Source organism: Spermophilus citellus, assembly GCF_964194105.1.
Source record: "Spermophilus citellus genome assembly, chromosome: 16".
Lineage (NCBI taxonomy): Eukaryota > Metazoa > Chordata > Mammalia > Rodentia > Sciuridae > Spermophilus > Spermophilus citellus.
Window position 1 is genome coordinate 71129631 of NC_138196.1, and position 22833 is coordinate 71152463.

The 22833-nt window shown below is 39.9% G+C and overlaps 1 protein-coding gene across 7 annotated transcripts in view; it reads right to left on the reverse strand.

Annotated features, from left to right (window-relative positions):
* The window catches only part of PSD3 (pleckstrin and Sec7 domain containing 3), a gene marked incomplete at its 3' end in the record, with an annotated part of 568898 nt that overhangs the window by 8669 nt on the left and 537396 nt on the right, over positions 1-22833 (reverse strand). The gene's annotated exons all lie outside the window — the stretch shown is intronic.

A 22833-nucleotide genomic window follows, 5' to 3' on the forward strand; every position in this document is an offset into this window, starting at 1 on the left:
TTGCATATTCTGATGGAATGCCGGCCTGGGTTACTGGCTACTTGATGGAGGAATTGTGCATGCTGAGCACTCAGGCACCAGAGGATCTCAGCCCTGGGGGGCTGTAACCTCTGGTTTTGAGTCACTGGAGCCTCCTCCACATGACCTAGGCCTTGTATGAACCTGGCTGGGATATAGCTGTTACTGTTTCCTACTCCAACTTGGCCAAGACTCACCTAGAGGGAAGGATCCTTCTATGATGAATCTACTCCAGGCTCCTCAGAGGACCACAACTCTTTCCAGAAGCTGCTCTGGGTTTCCCTCCATTCCTTTCTTTTTTTTCTTTTTTTGCTGGAATGATCTGCACCTCTTTCTCAGGCTATTGTGAATAGCAGCTACCAGTATAAACATTATTTTCAGATGCTTTTCTCATCCAACAAATTCTCCTTCATCAACTACTTATTGAATATTAGCGTGGTTCAAACAATCCCTTGCTCCCTTATTTACCTTTTTCTCATCATTGAGAACACTGCAGAGACTTCTTTCCTCTCCTCTAGCCCTGCCACTGTTTTTGATGCTGTTTCTATGGAAGTCACTTATTTAGATCTTGTGTGTGCGTGCCCCCCCAACATATATATTGTGATTTATAGAAATGCTCTCAGATTCTTGATTTGATATATTTTAGTCAAAATAAGTCTTTCACCATGCTGCCTCCACACATGAAGAATTTACAAAGACTTAAAGTATTTTATTTCTAAACAAAAGAACATGTCAGTTACAAATCATCCAAAGAAAGGCAGGCAAATTCTGTTAAGACTATACATCTTTCAGGGACATTTCTAGTTAGATTACAGTCTTGCATATGTCACTTTTAATAACTGCACAAAGTGCTACCTCTCCAAGTTTCTTGGCTCCAAAGTGGGAAAGCTGCTGATCCTTATATTTGCTCTGGGCTTGGTGGGTCTCCAAGCAGGGTGCTGAGCTTTGGCTGATGATTTGGTGACTTTTACATTTTGGCTCCCATGCTGACTTCTAGTTACTCATACATATCACATATAATTGGTAGCATTATTATCCCTCTTTTACAGGGAAGAAAACAAAGGCAGATAAGCTTGCAGCCATACTAAGCAGGAAATGCAAGTTTGATTTGAACCCAGGCAATCTGAATTCAGAACAGAATGTAGCTTGCCAGGATGGTAAGCCACATTCCCTCTCTGGATAAGAAGATACAGACACAGGAATGAATGTATGTTTCATAGTGACCTCTGTCCGGAACACTTCAGTGGCCAATCAAAAGCCATTCTCAACCTCCTCTTCTCCTGTGTCTCTCCCATCACAAAGGCTGATACAATCCACCACAGCTTCTTTCCCAGCCCTGCTTGCACCTAGGAGGGCCAGGTGACATCTAGCCAAGGAGATGGATGACATCTGCTAGGGATTTCTAGGAGAGGAATTCTGCTTTCTGTACCAGGGACAGGCTTTAGAGGAGAGGACCCTGGTACTAGCCCTTCCTCTCATTCTTGCCAGCTGACAAGAATGATGTAGGACAGTAGGTATAAAGACAAAAGCACAGTATGCTAGGCTTCAGGAAGTGACAAAAAGACAGAAATGTCTATGCTCTTGATGACACCATGAGCTTGATCCAACCCCATGACCCCCTACTTCCTCTGGATTCTTAATTAAAATATTAAAATTCATCATTTAGCCAATGTTAAGCATTTTTATTTGTAGTTGAAGCCTTTAATAACTGATATATGATCCAATTTTGATATAGAAGTTAACAAAATAAAGAATAACATTATAAACATTATCTTAGAAAGCCACATGAGAACTCGAAAAAGGCATTTACTAATAAAGAAGGTTATGAGTATCACACATCAGTCTATGCATTGTGAAATCAGGAGACTGAACTAGATGATATCCAAAGGACATAAAGGTTCTAAAATCCTATTCATTCTCAGAATTTATTACTTAATCTTTCTCCAAAATGCCTGAGTGGCAAGATTAAATAGTACAAAAAGGCACTATTCCCAATAAGAACAAGATTTAGTAAAATGATCTAGAGGTAGTTTAAAAATAGATTAAGGAAGCCAGGATCAGGGCTACTATTTCATGGAGCTGAAGCATTTAAATGATAAAGAGTATGAAGGGCAGTTGATCAAGATGGTGTGAATGGGGACAAAAGAAGAGAAGGTGATAGGGCCAGTTTTCTATTCATTTTGGAAGAGACTGATACTAGAGAAAATTTACTTGAAAAATACATGAAGGAAAGGCATCTGATCCACACTTTCCACAATTCCACCTGTGAAGCTATTGTGTCAAAGAGATCCCATCAGTTTGTCAATCAAGGAATAAAAGGTATAGCCCGGGGGCATGGCAGCCTATGAGCCATCAGATCAGAAGACAAGACAGAGCAGAGGAAAGGGTGAGGGGGCTAGAAAACAAGGGCTGCTCTCCTGTCATTAAGAGAAATGAAGAAAAAGAAGCCTATGTGAGTTTATGAATTTCCAAATGGCTGTGCTCCATTTCTGATTAAAACGGCTTCCGGGTCAGCAGCCACAACCCCAGTAACATGGCTCTGCTTTTTACCTCTCAGAGTTTTCACTTATAATACCAACCAAATGTGCTTCTTCAAACCTTTTAGGAAAACATTACTTTAGCCTCATAACAATTCAGCAGCCATTAGCCTCAGCCATGTCTTGCAGGATTACAGACTCATCGAATATGTGAACCCTTCTGTAGAGGCTTTGGAAAGCCTCTGAGTAAATTAAAATAACTCTGTGTGAGGCCAAGAGAAGCATCAGGAATGAATGCAACTTTAAAGCCCTTTCTCTGTTGATTCCCACTGTAATTTCCCACTGTCTTTCTGGAGTGTAGAGGGTTAGCACTTCTCATAACGACAATCCCATCTTTGGGAAGGCGGTTTTCTTCCTTCCTTTCAGAGAAGCCATGATTCTCATCCTTTTTTTCCTAAGACCAATAGTAAAATTTAAGTTTCAAGTTACAGCTGCTGTGTAAGGAAAAATAAATTGGGCGGTATATTTGTAAATCATTTAAAAATTATTTTTTACTGACACAGCAATTGTACATATCCAGGAGGTACTGTGTGCAATGTGCACAAGGCGTGTAATGATCAGATCAGAATAATGGGGATAACTCAGCGCAGACTTCATCATGTCCTAGTGCTGGGAACATTCAAAATTCTTACTCTTCAAACATTCCATCAGTCTCATTGCCACAGTTACACTATCCACTGTGTTAGAGAACATGAGGAGTTACTCCTCCAGTCCAGCTCCACTCCTGTATTGTTAGAATTCCCCTTTCTCCATCGCCCACCTTCCCAGGCCTGGTAACCACTGTTCTACTCTCTACTTTCTTGAGATCAATTTTTCAGTGTCCACGTAAGTGAGAACAGGCAGTATTTTCCCTTCTATGCCTGACTTATTTCACTTAATATAATGCCCTCCAGTTTTATCCATGTTGCTGCAAATGATAGAAATTCATCCTTTTTTATGGTTGCATAAGATTCACACACACACATACACACTGTATTTTATTTATCAATTTATAGACACCTATGTTGATTCCCTATCTGGATGAATGTGACTGGTGTTATGATAAATATACAAGTGATTTAAATTTCTTTGGATATACACCCAGTATATCCAAAGGAATCCTGGCCTGCATTGCCATCTTTTGTCTTCTTATCTAACTGGAGTCAGGTATCTCATTATTGCTTTGTTTTGTATTTCCCTGACGATCAGTGATGCTGATTGTCTTTTCATATACTTGTTGGTCATCTGAAAGATCTGTTCAGGTCATTTGCCTATTTTCCACGTTCTCCTTCCCACACCCTCACCCCCATCTCCAAATCCTTCCCTATTGCCCATTTTCTAGTTGGATATATATATATATATATATATATATATATATATATATATATATATATATATATTTTTTTTTTTTTTTTTTTTTTTTTTTTTTTTTTGCTGTCTAGTTGAGTTTCTTACATATTCTGGATGTTAATCCCTTGTCAGATGAATGGTTTGCAAATATCTTCTCTCATTCTGTTTGTTCACTCTGTAGATTGTTTCCTGGGCTGTGCAGAAGCTCGTCAGTGTGATATGATCCCATTTGCCAATTTTTGCTTTTGTTGCCTGTATTAATGGGGTCATGTCCAAAAAAATCTTTGCCCAAAACAATGTTTTAAAGCTTCTCTCTCCCACTGTGTGTGTGTGTGTGTGAAAGAGAGAGAGAGAGAGAGAGTGTGTGTGTGTGTGTGTGTGTGTGTGTATGTGGACCTTTTTAAAGGCCCGATGTATCAGAGCCTAAAAAACTTGATGATTGATGTTCAAATGGTCAACTTTGATCAAAGAAGCTTAGGGATGTTAAGGCAGATGCTGTTGCTTCCCTAACAGCCTCTTCCCCATGCTAAAGAAATTATGACTTACTTTCTTTTTAAAATGTAGGTTGTCACGGTTGCCTGCGGCGTGGGAGGAAACATGGTTTAAACCGGATGTGGTGGTGACCCTTGCCAGTTCTGCCAGGCTCCCCTGCAGCCACAGGGCTCAGCTGTGGCCACTGACAAGGGTGCTTCTGTGAAAGTAGCTACTGCTATCGTGGCAAAGGGAGTAGACAAAACGCCTCTGGAGCTTTGTTAGCTGTTTTGAGACCAAGAAATGATAAGCACCAAAACTGAAAAGCCAATGTGCCTGAGAAAGATTAGAAATTTAGAAAGACTGTACATCCTCCCTCAATGGCAATGACAAGGAGCCAGTTACTAACACTTGGTTTTTCTTAAGTGAGAAGAATCTTTACACTGTTTAAGTACTTGTTCAAATTTTCCATTGTTTGCATCCCAAAACATTCTTTTTAAAAATCTGAATTGATTTAAAAAATATTTTTATTTATTTTATGTGGTGCAGCTGAGGATTGAACCCAGTGCTTCACATGTGCTAGGCAAGCACTCTGCTACCAAGCTACAGCCCCAGACCCTAAGGCATTCGTAACTAATATAAAGGTCAACACCTCGATTGGTCCCAAGTGAGTTGCACATGCAACTCCTGTCTTGATTTTATTTAGGAAAAAAAATCAGCTGGTTAACCAGCTTTAGTGTGGTGCAGCTCTGTTAGGATTTTCTCTGAATGTTCAACAAGTTATTTATGGACATTACTTCATTATGAGCACACTGTGGTTACATAATGAATATTAAATCAATGAGGACTTTATTATCCCCATTGATAATTTTGTATCATTTGCTTCCGGGGCTGGAGTACAAGTCTCTCAGTCCTTCCCTAGGAGCATTCTACATGACGTTTCTAAGAGATTCTTTGAGCTAAACAAAAATCAGAGCTCCATAGCAGTTTAAGGTTAATGACTGGAATTCTAGACTATAGGAAGCAAACTAGAGATCATTTTTAAATCATGAAGAAGGAAATGTGGTTATTTTAGAAACTTCTGTGCTTTCTCTAACATGCATTATTGTTTGAGCGGGTCCTACTCTGTCCTGTCATTCCTCATCACCTGCACACTCCTGCCTGCACCGAGCACCGTCATGCTATGCCTGGATTATTGCAACAGCTGCCTGACTCCTCTGCTCCCTTTTGGCCCTCCTTGCACAGTCTTCTCAAGAGACAGGGATCTCTTAAAATGTAAGACAGTGTGTGCCATCTCTGCTCAAGGTACTCTAATAGCTTCTCATCTTGAAAATCTTCTCAACCTCAAATTCTTAAAATGATGCAGAAAATCTCATTTCTGCCAAGTGCCCCCTCACCCCCAGTGCCCCACGTTTCTGGCCTGATCTCTTAGTGCTCTCTCTGGACTTGCTCTTTGCCAGTGGTTCTGCTTCCTGGCTTTCCTTGAGTGTGGGGACACACTCCTGCGGGACTCTGGTACTTGCTTTCTCTCTGCCCAAAGTTCAAAGCTAGCCTCCATAAAGTCCACAGGTCTTAGCCCTCCTGTCCTTCACCCCCTCATCTGGAGGTCACCTCTACACCAAGGCCTTCCAAATCTAAAATCCCAGCACCTACGCTTAGCCTTTTGCCATTTTATTTTCTCCTTAGCACTTCTTCCCATTTAACAGTCTTATATTTTACTTTAAAAACCAACCAACCAACTACCTTTGTTTATTGCCCCTTTGCCCCCACACACTAGATGCAGTCACATGAAGGTAAGGCCTTTGCTTCTGTTTGCTAAAAGCACACACTGAATAAACACTTGGTGGACATGATTGGGAAGAAGGAACAGATAGGACAAAATAAAATTTCCCTTATCTAGTAGACAATGTATTTTGAATATGTTCTACATGTCTAGAATAGTACAAATTTTAGAAATAAAAGCATAACATGGATGTAGATGCTGATGGTAGCTAGCTGATGAGTTTTTGATTCAAGAACTTCTTGGGATGTACCATTAATTTTTAGTGCTCCTCTAGTTCCACGTTTTCCACAAAGACACAAAGGCCTGACCGTTTCAGCTGTGAGGCTCGAGGGCCAGCACACAGAGATAGCTTGCCCCCTTCCCCTTATCCATTTGACTCTGGTTGTCAAGACTCCAAGCAAGACCAAAGCTGCACAGTGTGCACCAGGCTGCCAGATAGAAGCATTGTGTCTACCACACTTCTGAGGGTCATAAGTTGGACCTGTTTTCTGAGCATCTCTATGGAGCAGTAAGTGAAGAACAGATTTTATTACCTACTTCAAGCTTAAAAATAAAATAAGAAATTGGACCCTATACATGGGGCTCAGGCAGTTCTTCATTTGGATAGTTACTAGATCTCATTCTGCTATTAAGAGAAGCCTTTAAAAATATTGTCTAACAAAATTATACATTAAAATGATAAGGATTTATCAAGGGTTATTTATATCTAGATTCTGCCTGACTGATCATTGTTGCATGTAATTTACCTATACTATATTAGGATCACATCTGCCATAAGAAACATACTTGGATATAAACCTGCGATTAAGTCCGAGTTAGATAATATTAGTCTCATCAATATTAATTGCCAGAGGAAATGTAGTATTGGCACTAAAGAAATAACAACAAACAGGGTGTGGTGGCACATGGCTGTAATCCCAGTGGATCAAGAGGCTGAGGCAGGAGGATCAGGAGTTTAAAGCCAGCCTCCACAAAAGCGAGGTGCTAAGCAACTCAGTGAGACCCTGTCTCTAAATAAAATACAAAATAGGGCTGGAGATGTGGCTCAGTGGTCGAGTGTCCCTGAGTTCAATCCCTGGTACCACTGCCCCCCCCCCCCCCAAAAAAAAAGAAAAGAAATAGCAACAATATTAAAGTATCAAACCTTTGACAATTTTTACAATTAGATGGGAGAAAAGGGGCATGCAGAAAAGAAAAAAACAAAAAAACTCCAGGATGTTTGAATTAAATTTCATGCCACACAGTTATCACTATACAAGAATTAACATAGTCCTTGAGAGGGCACATTAAAAATGAGACGGCATGTTTGAAAATAAGTCCCTGACAAACACTGAGGCAGTGGAAAGGTGAGGCAGCAAATTGTTGAGATTACCCCTGGCTAATCAGTACAGCCTTAACTCATTCTCCTTCCCCATAACTCGGCCTTCATTATGAGGCCCTCTAGGGCGTATGTGTCTTTCTCAAAGAGCTGGAGAAAGAGGTGTGTCTCAGGGACAGTTGGCTACCTTTGGTCATGTTATTGAGATTTTTTGTCTTGGGTCTGCAAATTCGTTCTCAGATCAATTCTAAATAATTTTGGAGCTGCACACCCTGCTCCCTTCCTCAGGTATATTCCAACAGAGTAAGTGGACTTCAGCAGTCTGCCTGCCTGACATAATTTCACTATCCAAAAAACAACTCAGGGCGGGGTTTTTACCACGTCCAAGAGAAGTGGCTACTCTCTGCCGATAAGCATATAAGTACTGTTCTCTTGGACTGGCCCAGTCAGCAAGCTCTCTGTTGATTTCTTTCTTGAAATGAGCTATTTTCATGACGCCTTCTGTGACCACCCACAGACAAAGACAACTCAAATGCTTAATGGTTTCTTTTTCTATTAAAATACTTTCCTCAGTTTATAACCTCTTTACTACATTCTTTTCTGCTAGATCTATTAAGTCATTTTTAGTCACCTGTAAAAATTCTTCTCAAGTAGGTAGGAGGGGAAAAAAATCTGTTTTACTGGCAGGAATGCCTACCATGTCTAAGGCCATGTAAGCTGCTACTTGGGTTGAATGATAATTGCTTGCTGGGGAAAAAAATCGCTGCCATTAATATTCTTTGAAAGATGTTTAATCACATCCACATATAAGCTTACATGTATCTGACTGAACAACTTCTTTCTCCTGAGCCCTTCATATGATTTTATATTCATTTAATAGAACAGTATCTCCTTTTGACCTCTGATACAGGAACACGACAGTAACAACCTGAATGAAAATAAAACTGCACTGCAATTTTAACTTACTACCTGTTTGCATTCAGATCTCACAGCTCCAGCAATCAAATCACGAATACATTTCCTCCTGGCATTTCCTTTTTGCATGCAGACTGGATAAAAGGCCATTTTACGATAAAATGAACAAAAAATCCAATAAGGTCATTTATGTAGCAAGGCACTTTTTGCTGTTGGATCTCTACCCAGGAAAACAAAGAAATAAACCCCAAATCAAACAATACAAGGAGCTTCTGAAGTGACTGCTTAAGAAAAAACTATTCATCTGCATTCTGCACTCGGGGGGCTGATGGCAGAATTGAGTTGCAGACACTTTCTCCGTGATCAGTTGGTGTGCCCACCTCTACCTGCTAACTTAAAGCAGCAACATCTAGGGGTTTTTATATGAAAGTTGTGCTGGGGCTTAAAAGCTTCAAAAAGAATTTGAGTCTTCCCCCCCCCCCCAATGCTACCCCCACATCAGGCTTCAGGGTACAGTTCCACAGCCTAAATAGGGCAAATATGAAACATTTTCAGGGTGTATAACTTGTATCCATGGCCTTCGAGGAAAACCTAAGGAAATGTGAATTCTGTTCTTTTGATTCAGTCTCCCTTCCTGCTCTCTCTCCCCCTAAATAAATTCTGTGACTTTAATTTCTTTTTTTTTTTTTAAAGAAAAGCTTACTTTTAAACAATAATATAAGCAGAAGAGGTAAAAAAGCCTGACATCAATACAGACAGGAAGTGTTCTGAGAGCTTCACCCGTCTCCATTCTATGGCAGACATTGATATCAAAGGCCAAATAGACTGAAGCACCCCTTAATTCAGGCGAGAGGACATGAGAGATGAGGTGTCAACCTGGTGTTCCTCAGAGCATTTGTGACTCTCTGCTGGTGAAGAGCACTTTCCTAGCATACACTGCAGTTTACATACTGTGGCCTTCATGGAAGTCGAACCTTCCAGTCCTACAGATGGCCACCTACCTTGCAGCTCCTTTTCTTTCCCAGGAATTTCTATGTCCTTGCCCCTTGAAGAATGGCTTTACCTATTTTCCTTTAGTTACTTCATCCCTTTCTCATATAAATAAGACATCTTGCTACCCCCGCTTACACCAGTCTAAATACTTGATAAACAATTGATGTCCTCCCCCTCTCCACTTGTGTTATGTGCCTTTTAAAACTTGTTTGAAATCACTCAGGCCCCAGAGCACTTAGCCAACACTGCTTGAAACTGTGTTTTCTTGAGAAAGAAACTCTGTTCAGCCCAAATACACTTCTTTGGCATCTTAAACTTCTTTGGTTGACAGTGTTTGCTGACTCTGCCTCCCGCCATCCCTAAAGAATACCCACCCTAGAGCTGAATGCTTATGGATGAACTTCCCAGTCCTCTCCTGCTCCCCTCAAGCCCTGCTGCTGCTGGGAGCAGGAGTGGGTAGCACCTGCTGTCTTGGTGTGAGAACATGGTCATCTCTGTGGAGGAGGAGGAGTCATCTTGAGCCATTAAAGACAGTATTAAATTCTCAGCAAGAACCAATTTTTAAAATACTGCTACCATTCACATTCTTTCCAATTTTTTCTAAAGCTCTCAAAATTCTTTCATTAAACTCAGTCTTTAAAATCCTTTTAAAAATTAAACTCAAAATTCTTAATTTTATTTTTTTATCTTCATTTTTTGAGATGGAGTCTTGCTATATTGCCCAGGCTGACCTTGAACTTGAACTTTCAATCCTCTTGCCTCAGCCTCCTGATTAGTGTCACTGTGTCTTGCTCAAAATTCTTCAAATCCATGAAGCTCACTTAGAAAATGTCATTTTGTTGTGCAGTGAGGAAACTTGAGAAGTACATCATCTAGTTCCAACTCTCAAAGGGGGCACCTCTGGCTCTAGAAGTTCTGTTTATGTCCATTTCTAATGATCCCACCCAGCTTGATCTCCTGTGAAGGTTCTGATTATAGCTGAGTATAAAATTAATGAAAATAAAAATTCACTGAGAGGACCTATGGGATTAAAGAATTTGCTCTTCAGCAAAATGGAGAAAAGGTTGCCCTCTGAACCATGCGGATATAAACTAACCTACTTGCCCTGGATAAGTAAGTAGAGCCATCTTTTGCTAAACTTTTCCCCATGTGATTTTTATCTCCTAAAACAAAAACTTAGCTTATGATGACAGAAGTTTTCTACAGGTTTGGTTTATATTTTGTTATGCCTCTGACTGCACTGGAGTTAGCTGGAGCCACATGAGGTATCATGCAGAGGAATGCTCCCAAGACCTTCACTATAGTTGGCTTCAACCACACCTGCTGCCCCAAAAGGGCCAAAAGACGTCAAAAGGGACAGGGCTAGTCTTTCCAGGAGACCTGTAAGGTATGGAGCTCAGAAGGAACTTGCTTTGAACTCTCTATCCCATTGGATTCTGAGCATTTCATCCCCAGGATGTGAACCTTTTGAACCCAAAGCATGCCATGGGTTGCATATGGGTTGTCCCATCTGAAACTCAAGTTGAAATTAAATCCCTGTTATGAGGTTTTAAGACGGGGGCTGTTAAGTAGTGATTTGGGGGTCTGTCCTCATGATTAATGAATGGATAAATAGCTTAATGTGGGTTAATAGGCTATCTCATGAGTGGATATGGCCAGGTCTCCTGTCTCTGGCCACACAATGCCTTGCACCAATTCTGGAAACTGCCCTCAGGAAGGCTCCAGATGCAGCCCTTTGACTTCAGACCAGAGTCACAAGCCAGGATAAACCTATTTTCTTTATAACTTACCCAGACTGTGGTATTGTATTATTAGCAGAGAAAGCTAACACAAAGCAGCTTTAGAGCTTCTGAATTCTCAGCTGAATGACCCTTTAAGTGGGAAGTACCATGAGCAACTACTTCAGCCTTGAACCTATATTGGCAAAGCACACTTAGCAAACAGAGCAGAGCTGAGTCATCATTTGCTACTTCCAGGTCAAAGGCTCCCCACACATGCACAGGATGATGGGATGGGGCCACTTCCGAGTTCTGTAAACAGGTACCGGCTACCTGAAAAATAAGATACCTGAAAGAGGATGCAATACCTATCTCTGGGAGGGAAAGATGGGCAGAAGGCAGGGAACAGGGAAAACCAGCCAAGATGCACATTTCTTATTTCACAGTTTTGCCTAAGGCTCAGAGAAGAAGCATACTTCGAGAGTACTCTTTATGTTCTTTAGAGTATGTAAGCCTTACCTCAGGAGGCATATAACAGACAAGCAGTTAAATGTTTCTATGGAAATTCCATTACATGAATAGGACCGATTCCTGCCTTCCAATGAATGCTGCAAAGAATTCTAATAGCAAATGCCTCTTGGCTTGCTTATGATTTTCTCTATTTCCAAATAATTTTGAAAATATTTTAAATAGCCTATACATCAATTTTGGACTAGACATGTATAATTATAAACAACATCAAGAGTCTCTTCCAAAAAAAAAAATATCTCAAGTCAGGTACTTAAACAAGTTTAAAAACCCTTAAGTGAAAAGCACTTATGTTCCTCTAGAAAACAGCAAGAAACCTACTGCAGAAGACAAACTTTTCTGGGTTTAAAAAACAAAAACCCAACCAACCAAACAACAACAACAAAAGAAAATTTAAAAAGCAACAACACCACAAACTAAAACCCCACCAAAACTGAAAACAAATCACAGTCCTTTTCAGCTAGGTAAGGATTAAGCATCAACAGTTAGCAATCTTACAGGGAATGGGTCATTCATCGAAGTTCACTGTGACGCAGGGATGAGGTCACCTACGATCTTTGAATGAGAATTTTCTTTTTGTAGAGAAATGTATGTGGTTTGCTCCTGTCTCACTGGGTACTGATATTAAAAAGCACACGACAGGCCTAGAGGAGACCTCACTTAGCTGGCGAGCCTCCTCCTTCCCATGTTACCACCCAGAGAAAACATTAAACCACTGGTATCACATGGGAACTGCTAAGCCAGAATGGACACTGTCCATAAACAATGGTGAAGTCTTACCAGCACATAACAGCTGCCTAACAGCTCAGCTTCTCTCTCTTACAGCACATGACTTGTACCCAGGTAGGCTATCAGGCTCCCTAACTGGCTTTTAAGTAGACTTCATTCTATACATATGCCGTCCAACATGGCAGACACTAGCTACATGTGGCTTTGGGACAGGTGAAGTAGTTAGTCTGAATTGAGATAAGCTGTAGGTGTGAACCATATACTAGATTTTTAAAGTCCTAGTATGAAACAAGAATGTAAAATATCTTCATGATATTTTATGTTAATTACATGTAAAAGTGATAGTTGGATATACTTTGTTAACTTATTACAATTAATTTTATCTGTCTCAATTTGGGAGTACTTGAGATCTACAATTTTAACTACATAATGATTATTTAGCAAGTCACCATACTGTACATTACGTGACCAGAACTGACATATATATAATAACTGCCATTTGTAAAATCATGTAAGAACCTGGAAGACATTTTTAAAATATTTTTTCTAGTTGTAGATGGACGTAATAATATCTATCTATTTTTATATGGTGCTGAGGATTGAACTCAGTGCCCCGCCCCACATGTGTGGAGGCAGGCGATCTACCACTGAGCTACAGCCCAAGCCCTGGAAGATATTCTTTTAAGTGAAATATGCTAGTCCTAGAAATACAAATACTGCATGATCTCACTTATATGTAGAATATAAAAAAGTCTACTGGGCAGAGAGTGGTCACCAGCTGTCGCTGTGGGAAAAAAGAGCACAAACTTTTAATGCTTTTTTTTCATACTAGGACTTTGGAATCTAGTGTGTGGTTTATACCTACCACATATCTCAGTTCAGACTAACCCACTTCACATGTCCCACAGCCACAAGTGGCTATTGTCTACCATGCTGGACGGCATATGTATAGATCAGGAAGTCTGCTAAGAGCTAGTTAGGGGTAGGGAGGCCTGATAGCCCTCTTGGGTACAAGTTCTATGTGTAAGAGGTGGAAGCTGAGCCATTAGGCACCTGTTATGCGCTGGTAAGGCTTTATTATTAAAAAAGGCGAAAGATTTATATGATCTGAAGAGAAACCAGAGTATTAGGCTTTATTATTGTTTATGGACAGTGACCATTCTTGCTTAGCAGTCCCCATGTGGTACCAGTGGTTCAATGTTTTCTCTGGGGTGGTAACATGGTAAGGAAGAGGCCCACCAGTTAAATGAGGTCACCTCTAGGCCTGTTATGTGCTTTTTAATATCAGTGCCTAGTGAGACAGGAGCAAACCCACACATTTCCCTACAAAAAGAAGGTTCTCATTCATTTTTAAGGCTGAATAAAATTAATTTTTGTATATTCACACATGTAAATACACACACATGTATGTACAATGTATGGCAATTCTTGGCTATTCCATATAAAGCTGAAATGCTAAGGAAAGTACAGATAACTCTTGGAGACAGTGATCCTCTCTCCCTCACCTTTGGATATATGCTCAGAAGTGGAAGAACTACATCAAATGGCAAGTGTAATTTTCTGATGAACTAACATAGTGTTAATACATAGAGGTTACCTTTTTTCCACATTCTCATCAAAAACATGTTATCTTCTGACATTTTGATGACTGTCCTCCTAATACACATGAAGTGATAGCTCATTCTAGTTCTAATTTGCATTTCCTTGATGATCAGGGATGTTAATAATCATTTCAATATATACCTGTGGGTCATGGGTCATTTAAATGCCTTCTTAGGGGGGAAAAGTTGATTTAAAATCTTTGCTCATTTTTTAATAGAACTATTTGTTTATATTTTTTGCTTTTTATTAATTGTATAAAGTCCTTTTATATTTTACACATTAACCCCTTATATAATATATGGTTTACAGATAACTTTTCCCACTCTGGGGGTTATATTTTATTTGCAGATTGTTTCCTTTGTTGTGCAGAAACTTTTTAGCTTGATGTAGTAGTTCCACTTATGCTTTTGCTGTCTATGCTTTTGGTATCATATTAAAAAACCATTGCCAAGTCCAAAATCATGGAGCTTTCCCCTGTTTTCTTCTGTGAGTTTTACATGTTCAGATCTTACCCTTTTTTGTTTTTGCAGTACTGGGGATTGGACCTAGGCTCTCCAGCTTGCTAGGCAAGCACTCTACCACTGAGCCTTTGGGTCTAACTTTAACATTTTTAATCTATTTGAGTTGATTTTTGCATACAGTATAAGAGCCCATTTTCCTTATTTTTTTTTGGTATATGGATGTTCAATTTCCCACACACCATGTTTTGAAGACACTATCCTTTCACCATTGTGTTTTCTTGGCAATTTGTTGAAGATCAGTTGATCACATATTCATGGGTTTATTCCTGGGCGCATGCTCGTTCTCTCCACCCCCCCCCCTCTCTTTTTAATCTCATTGGTTTCTATGTCAGTACCATATTGGGGTTTTGTTTTGTGCTTCTGGCAGTGTTAGGATTGAACTCAAGGCCTCCTGCATGCTAGGCAAGCACTCTACCACTGAGTTCCAGTCCCAGCCAAGTACCACATTGCTTTGACTACAATGCCTTTCCTATCTATGCTTCTTCCCTTTTTGTTGTGTTGGGCTTTGTCTGTAGTTCTGGGAAATGACCCCAGGGCCTCGAGGAAGGAGCACTCTACTGTTGGGCTACCACCCCAGGCCTTTTCTTCCCTTTTTGAGAGGGTCTTACCAGGCTGTCTTTAACTCCTGTGCTCAAGTCATCCTCCCACGTCAGCCTCCTTAGCAGAGGAGACTAGTGGTGTGGTCTATGCACCCAGCTTACAATTTACTTTAAAATCAGGAAGTATGAGGTGTGTTACTCAAGAATTATTTGACTATCTGGAGTCTCTTCTGTTCCATACATTTTAGCATTATTGTTTCAATTTCTGTGAAAAATGACATTGGGATTTGATAGGGATGGCAATGAATCTGCAGATCACTTTGTATCACACAGACATTTAAACAACAGTAATTTTTTTCAAGCCATGACCTTTGCACTTATTTGTCCATCATTTGTGCTTTCTAGAATTTCTTTTGTTAATGTTTTATAACAGTTTTCTGTGTCTAGATCTCTCACCTCCTTGGTTAATAAATTTACAAATAATTATTTTATTTCTTTTGATGCGATTGTAAGTGGAACTGTCTCCTTAATTTCCTCTTTTTTTGATAGTTCAGTTATTTTATAGAAACACAACCAATTTTTTCACACAATTGATTTTGTATCTTTCAATGTTATTCAATTAATTTAACAGTTCTAAGTGTTTTGGGGGGCTTTCTATACGTAAGATAGAGCTATCTGCAAAAGAGAAAATTTAACATTTTCCTTTCTGCTTTGGATGCATTTTTCTTCCCTAACTGCTCTGGGTCATAACTTCCAGTGTCATATTGAAGTGAAGTAGCAAGAGTGCACGTAAGTTTTAGCTTTTCACCTTTGAGTATAATTGTAGCCGTGGGCTTGTGATGCATGGCTTTTATTGAGTCAAAGTACCTTCCTTGTCTATCTAATGTGTGGACAGTTCCTATCATGTATGAATGTTGAATTCCGTCAAATGTGTTTTCTCTTCCTATCCATTGACCATATGCTTTTGTTCTGCTTTATTCTGCAAAACTGCTGTACTGCTTGTTTGGATCTGCACATGTTGAACCACCCCTGCACCACAGGGATGAGTACCACTTGACCATGGTGAGCAAGCCTTTTAACGTGCTGCTGAACTCAGTTAGCTCATATTGTGTTGAGCATTTCTGCATTAATGTTTGTCAAGGATATTGGCTTGTAACACTTTTCTTAAACTGTCCTTGTCTGGCTTTAGTATCAGCATAATTACAGCCTCATAAAATGAGTTTAGAAATTGTCCCCGCTTTTCAACTTTTTGGCAGAGCTTGAGATATGAATTCTGACATGAGGTCATCAGATTCTGGGCTTTTTTATTGATGGAAAACTGTTCATTACTGATTTAATCTCCTTTATCACTGTTAGTCTGCTCAGATTTTCTGTTTCTTTATAATTCAGCTTGCTAGATTGTATGTATCTAGGAATTCATCTTTTCCTTCCAGGTTATCCAATTTCTTGGTATATAATTATTCATATTAGTCTCATGATCCTTTGCATTTCTGTGCTGTCAGCCTCCTCTTTTTACTTATTATTCTAATTTCTTATTGGTTTATCTTTGAAAAAAATTTATTTTATTCACTTTTTTTTTGGTACTAGAGATTAAACCCAAGGGCACTTAACCACTGAGTGAAATCCCCCGTCCTTTTAATATTTTATTTATTTTGAGACAGGATCTCACTAAGTTGCTTAGAGCCTCATGAAGTTGCTGAGTTGGTCTTGAACTAGTGATCCTCTTGTCTCAGCCTCCCATGTTACTGGGATTACAGGTGTGTGACACCCTACCTATTTTCATTTTTAAATGTAGCTATTAGAAAATTTAAAACGACACAAGTGTGGTTTGCAATATAATACTACTGCACAGAGCTGGTCTATGTCCCCTGACATTCAAATAAGAAATAATCTTGTTATGCGTCTAACACTCCTAGGGATTTTTGTGAGAATGAGCTATTCTAATAAAAACCTGATGTTAATGTGTCATTGTCTTCAAAAATATAAATTTGGAAGAAAACTTATTAGCTAGTTCATCTAATCCCACCCTCATTTTAATTTTTTATGTTCTTTTTTAGTTATACATTATAGTAGAATGTATTTTGACATATCATATGAACATGGAGTATAACTTCCCATTTTTGTGGTTCTCATCTCATTTTGATAACAAGGAAACAAGGCCCCCAAAGGATAACTCTGTGCCAAATACCTCAATGTTTTTTTTTTTTTTTAAAGAGAGAGTGAGAGAGAGAGGGGGACAGAGAGAGAGAGAGAGAGAGAGAGAGAGAGAGAGAGAGAGAATTTTTAAATATTTATTTATTTTTTCTTAGTTCTCGGCGGACACAACATCTTTGTTGGTATGTGGTGCTGAGGATCGAACCCGGGCTGCACGCATGCCAGGCGAGCACGCTACCGCTTGAGCCACATCCCCAGCCCAAAAATACCTCAATGTTAAGACTAACATGGCCTTCTCAAGCCCCAGCCTAGTGATTTTTTAAAATTGTACCATTTTATCTCTCAGCATATTTATCTTTTTCCTGCAGATTGTACCTCAACGGAAAGATGACCCTCATCAGAACAGGCATTCAGGCATTTAGTAATAATTATGGGAGGGATTTTGAGACAGGGAATCATGATGGGCTGCTTATTCTGTGTTATGGTTTGGATATGAGATGTCCACCAAAAAGCTCATGTATAGACAATGCAGGAATGTTCAGAGGTGAAATGATTAGATTATGAGAGCTATAACCTAATTAGTGGATTAACCCATTAAATGGACTAACAATTTGAATGGATTACTGGGTAGTAACTATAGGCAGACAAGGCAGGGGGTGAGGAGCAGACAGCTAGGGACATTACACTTTTTTCCTGGTTCCTTGCCCTCTCTCTGCATCTGAGTTCCATGAGCTGAGCAGCTTTCCTTCTCCAAGCCCTTCTGCCTCACCTTGGGTCCAGAGCAACAGAGTCAGCCAAACATGGTTTAAACCTCTGAAACCATGAGCCTAAAATAAACTTTTCCTCTTGTAAGTTATTCTTTTCAGGTATTTTGGTCATGGTGATGAAAACCTGACTATCACACTCTGCTTCTCAGGTACGACCCTAGTTCTTTGCAAACATCTCCTAAATTATGGTTCCAAAAAATTCTGTTGCTAGCCTTCTCTTTCCTTCAAAGGCATCTGTCATCATTTACAGATTAAAATTCAGAGCTTTTTATCACTGTGCCATCATATGATGTAAAATGAAGTTTAAATGACTGTAAGAATCATGTCTCTTATTAACTGGACTGAGCACCCAGACAACTGCTGATCTTAGATCACTAGCTTTTGACACATAAAGACTTGGTATCCCATCTAAAAAGGAAAAATAAAAACCCTTTTGAATTCCTCCAAGAATTCTATTAACCTGCACTATTTTCAGTTCCTCAGATTCAAAAACATAACCACTTTTGTGATGCTGTCTGTTCAGGGGACAGCATTCAATTCCAGGCGAGACTCAGTTATTAAGACCAAGGCTACGGCTACTAATCTTCTTTAAGTTAATGGAATTTCTCCTTTGCTTTCACTAGGAAGAAAAAGAGGAATAACTGCTACCTTTGTACTTTTATGATCAAGGCCACTTGTCACTAAATAGCTATATAATTTTCTTTCAAAAGGTGGGTTTGCCTTTTGACAGTGGGCACAGTACTACACTAGGAGAGGCTATACACAAGATGAGACCCTAATGTGAAAATTATTAATTCAATGTTGACAAATAAAAGCTTAACAGTCTGAGGAAGCAATCAGACGATTCACTCAGAAGGGCATACGTCAAATCAACCATCCACTCAACCACTATGCAACCAAAACCCAACAGTAAACCTGAAAGTTTACAACTTGAAATTTACCTCATGTGTGCCTTTAGATGTACACTGCTTTAGGTTTCCCCAATGATAGTATGTAATATATACTTTTTCTCAAATATACCAATGTCGGAAGAAATCATGTCATTTTTAAATGCTGACAAAAATTAGAAATTCAGAAAAAAGATGCATCTTGTTTTAAGAATGTACCAGACTTTTCGGTTTAAAATATTCTGTCTTGGGAAATTTTACAGTCTTGTTACTGTAGACATTTGTTGTTTCTAAAGTTGAATTTCTCCTGGGTATGGTGGTGCAAGTCTGTAATCCCTGTGATTCTGGAGATTGAGGCAGAGGATCTGAAGTTTGGGGCCAGCCTCAGCATCTTATTGAGACCCTCAGCAATTTAGCAAGACCCTGTCTCAAAAATTAAAAAGTAAAAAGGACTAGAGATGTGGCTCGGTGGTAAAGTACCCCTGGATGAAAGAAAGAAGAAAGGAAAGAAAAGAAATAAAATACTTTCTTAGCCATGTGGCTAGTATGGGCCTAGCTGTCTAAAATAAATGAGTGTATGCTGCTCTTGGTTTCAATTCAGAAGTGGGCACTTGGCTCAATTCCAGCCCAGTAAGTTAAGGGCACTGCTCCAAGTCTTGGTTGCAGGGAAGTGGGTTTCTCTTTACTGCTGAATTATAATCTAAGAATACATTCCTGAAAGAATACTCCTTCTCATCATGAAAGAGCAATAGTTTCATGTTTTGTGCTGCTATGATGTAATACCTGAGACTAGGTAACCTTTAAAGAATAGAGTACATTTGGCTTGTGGTTCTAGAGGTTGGGAAGTCTAAAAGCACAGGGCCCTGGCATCTGCAAGAAACGTGAGGCTGGTTTTCCTAAAGCTGAAGGTGGGAGGGCAAAAGTGAACAAGAGAGGGCCAAGCTCAATTTCACAGCAGATCTTTTCTCATGATAATCAACCCACTCCTGCAATGACAACATTAATCCACCTGGATGTGGGGAAAAGGGTACACTTGTACATTGCTGGTGGGACTGCAAATTGGTGCGGCCAATTCGGAAAGCAGTTTGGAGATTCCTGGGAAAGCTGGGAATGGAACCACCATTTGACCCAGCTATTGCCCTTCTTGGACTATTCCCTGAAGACCTTAAAAGAGCGTACTATAGGGATACTGCTACATCGATGTTCATAACAGCACAATTCACAATAGCTAGACTGTGGAACCAACCTAGATGCCCTTCAATAGATGAATGGATAAAAAAATGTGGCATTTATACACAATGGAGTATTACTCTGCACTAAAAAATGACAAAATCATGGAATTTGCAGGGAAATGGATGGCACTAGAGCAGATTATGCTAAGTGAAGCTAGCCAATCCCTAAAAAACAAATGCCAAATGTCATCTTTGATATAAGGAGAGCAACTAAGAACAGAATAGGGAGGAAGAGCATGAGAAGATGATCACCATTAAACAGGGTCGAGAGGGGGGAGGGAAAGAGAGAGAGAAGGGAAATTGCATGGTAAAGGAAGGAGACCCTCATTGTTATACAAAATTACATACAAGAGGAAGTGAGGGGAAAGGGGAAAAAAAAAACGAGAGAGAGAAATGAATTACAGTAGATGGGGTAGAGAGAGAAGATGGGAGGGGAGGGGAAGGGAGGGGAGGGGGGATAGTAGAGGATAGGAAGGGCAGCAGAATACAACAGACTAGTATGGCAGTATGTAAAAAGTGGATGTGGAACCGATGTGAATCTGCAATATGTATATGGGTAAAAATGGGAGTTCATAATCCGCTTGAATCAAATGTATGAAATATGATATGTCAAGAGCTTTGTAATGTTTTGAACAACTAATAATAAAAAAATTAAAAAATAAAAATAAATAAATAAATAAATGCAATTAATACATCTAATCTGCCAATCACCACAGCCCAGCAACATAGGACACTGTCAAGTATTGATTGTTTACTTTCATGATTGTGTGATTAACAGGGAGTTACAGATCACTGCTGCTTCCCAGTATCACCAGTGTACATAACTAGCCCAGGAGGGAAAAAAAAATCAAAATTCAGAGTACATTTTCTCCTGAATCCTTAGGTCGAAAAATCCTAAACTGAACTAGCATAAATCAGGACTCTCTGTAATCCCCCAAAGTCAGGATCAACTGTCAAGTCCCAAGTCCAGAGTCTCATCTAAGCCGGACTCCAGACACAATTAACCCTGAGGCAAATGCAGGATTTCAGCAGTGAGTTGAAAACAGACATTCCCTTTCCAAAAGGGAGAAACATATGAGATAAAAGGGCTGACTGCTCTCAAGTAAATGTGATACCCAATAGGAAAATCATTAGATCTTCAAGCTGCAGAAGCTTTTTTTTTTTTTTTAACTCCATGTTCTGTATGCTGGGCACACTGGGAAAGCTTTGCTGGGCCTATCCTAGGCAGCAGCTCCATGGATTTTAGTCTCCTATAGTTAGTTCCTTGAGGTTCTCCCAGGCTGGCACTACAGGCCAACAGCTTTACATTCTGGGATCTTGAGGGCAGCTTTGTGCTTGGGGCTCCAATATTGCTTAGAGGGAACTGTGATGGCCTCACTTTCAGGTTCCATGAGGCACTGCCTTAGTGGGAACCATTCAGGGGCTTCTGCCCTGAGACAAGTCTCTGCCTGAGCTTCCACCTGTCTGCCACATCCTTTGAATCTAGGTGAGGAAGCTAGGTCCCTGTAGTGCCTGCATCTTGTATAACTGCAGGATCAGTACCATGTGCATACTACCAAGGTTTTATGGCTTGGGCCTTCCAAGTGGAGGGTCAAGTTGCTCCTGGGCCTCCTAGAACCATGACCAAGATGGCTGAGGGTAGCTATTGCCCTGCACAGCCTGGGAATTTGGGGAGCAGAGTTCCAAAGCTGGGCAGGACAACAAATGCTGACATCCCTTGGGTACCTCTCTGGAAACTGCCCTCAAGGTCCTGCCTGGGGCTGTTGGGAAAGGTAGCCTTGAAGATCACTGAAGTGACCTGGGTCTCTCTCTCTCCAGGTGTCTTAGTGATGATCTGCTCCATCCATGGTAATCTCTAGCAAGTAGTTGGTTGGCTATACCTGGTTTCTTCTCCTAAAAAGCTTTTTCACTCTTTACATGAACAGGCTGCAAATTTTACAAATCTTTCTGCCCTGCTGCTTCTCTCTAAATTATAAATTCTGTCTTTTTAAATAATTTCTTTCCTCTTTCATCTGACTGTATATGTGGTTAAAAGCAGACACACAACTCCTTCAATATTTTGGTTAGAAATTTCTTCTACCAGATCTCTGAGACGCATCACACTTAAAATTTGACCTTCCACAAAGCCCTAGGATACAGACAATTCCACTGAGATCTCTGCTTCTGTGTGGAGGCAGCCTTTACTTCAGGCTCCAATACTATGCTTTTCATTTCCAAAAACTCATCAGAACGGTCTTTACTGTCCATATTTCTGCCAATATTCTGACCACAACCACTTGAGTAATTTCTAAGAAGACTTAGATTTTCCCTGTCAATGAATTCCTTCTGCTGAACCTGCACCAGAAGCACCCATAATGTGCTGTTTATGGCAATTAAAGCTTTCCCCAGTATTCAAAACTGTTTCAGCCCCCCTTAATATTGTCAAATGTCCATATTACCCAAAACAAGATACAGATTCAACGTGAGCCCCATCAAAATATCAAAGACATTCTTCACAGAAATAGAAAAACAGTCCTAAAATTCATATGGAAGAATGAAGACCCAGAGTGGCCAAAGCAATATTGAGCAAGAAGGGCAATGTTGGTGGCCTCATAATACCTGATCTTACAATTATACTACAGAGTTATAATAACAAAACCAGCATGGTCTTAGTATCAAAACAGACATGGAGACCAGTGGAACTAACTAATGAGAAGATAGAGACAAATCCACATAGATACAGTTATCTGATCCTTGACAAAGGTGGCAAAAACATACAACCGAGAAAAGATAGCCTTTTCAACAAGGTGCTG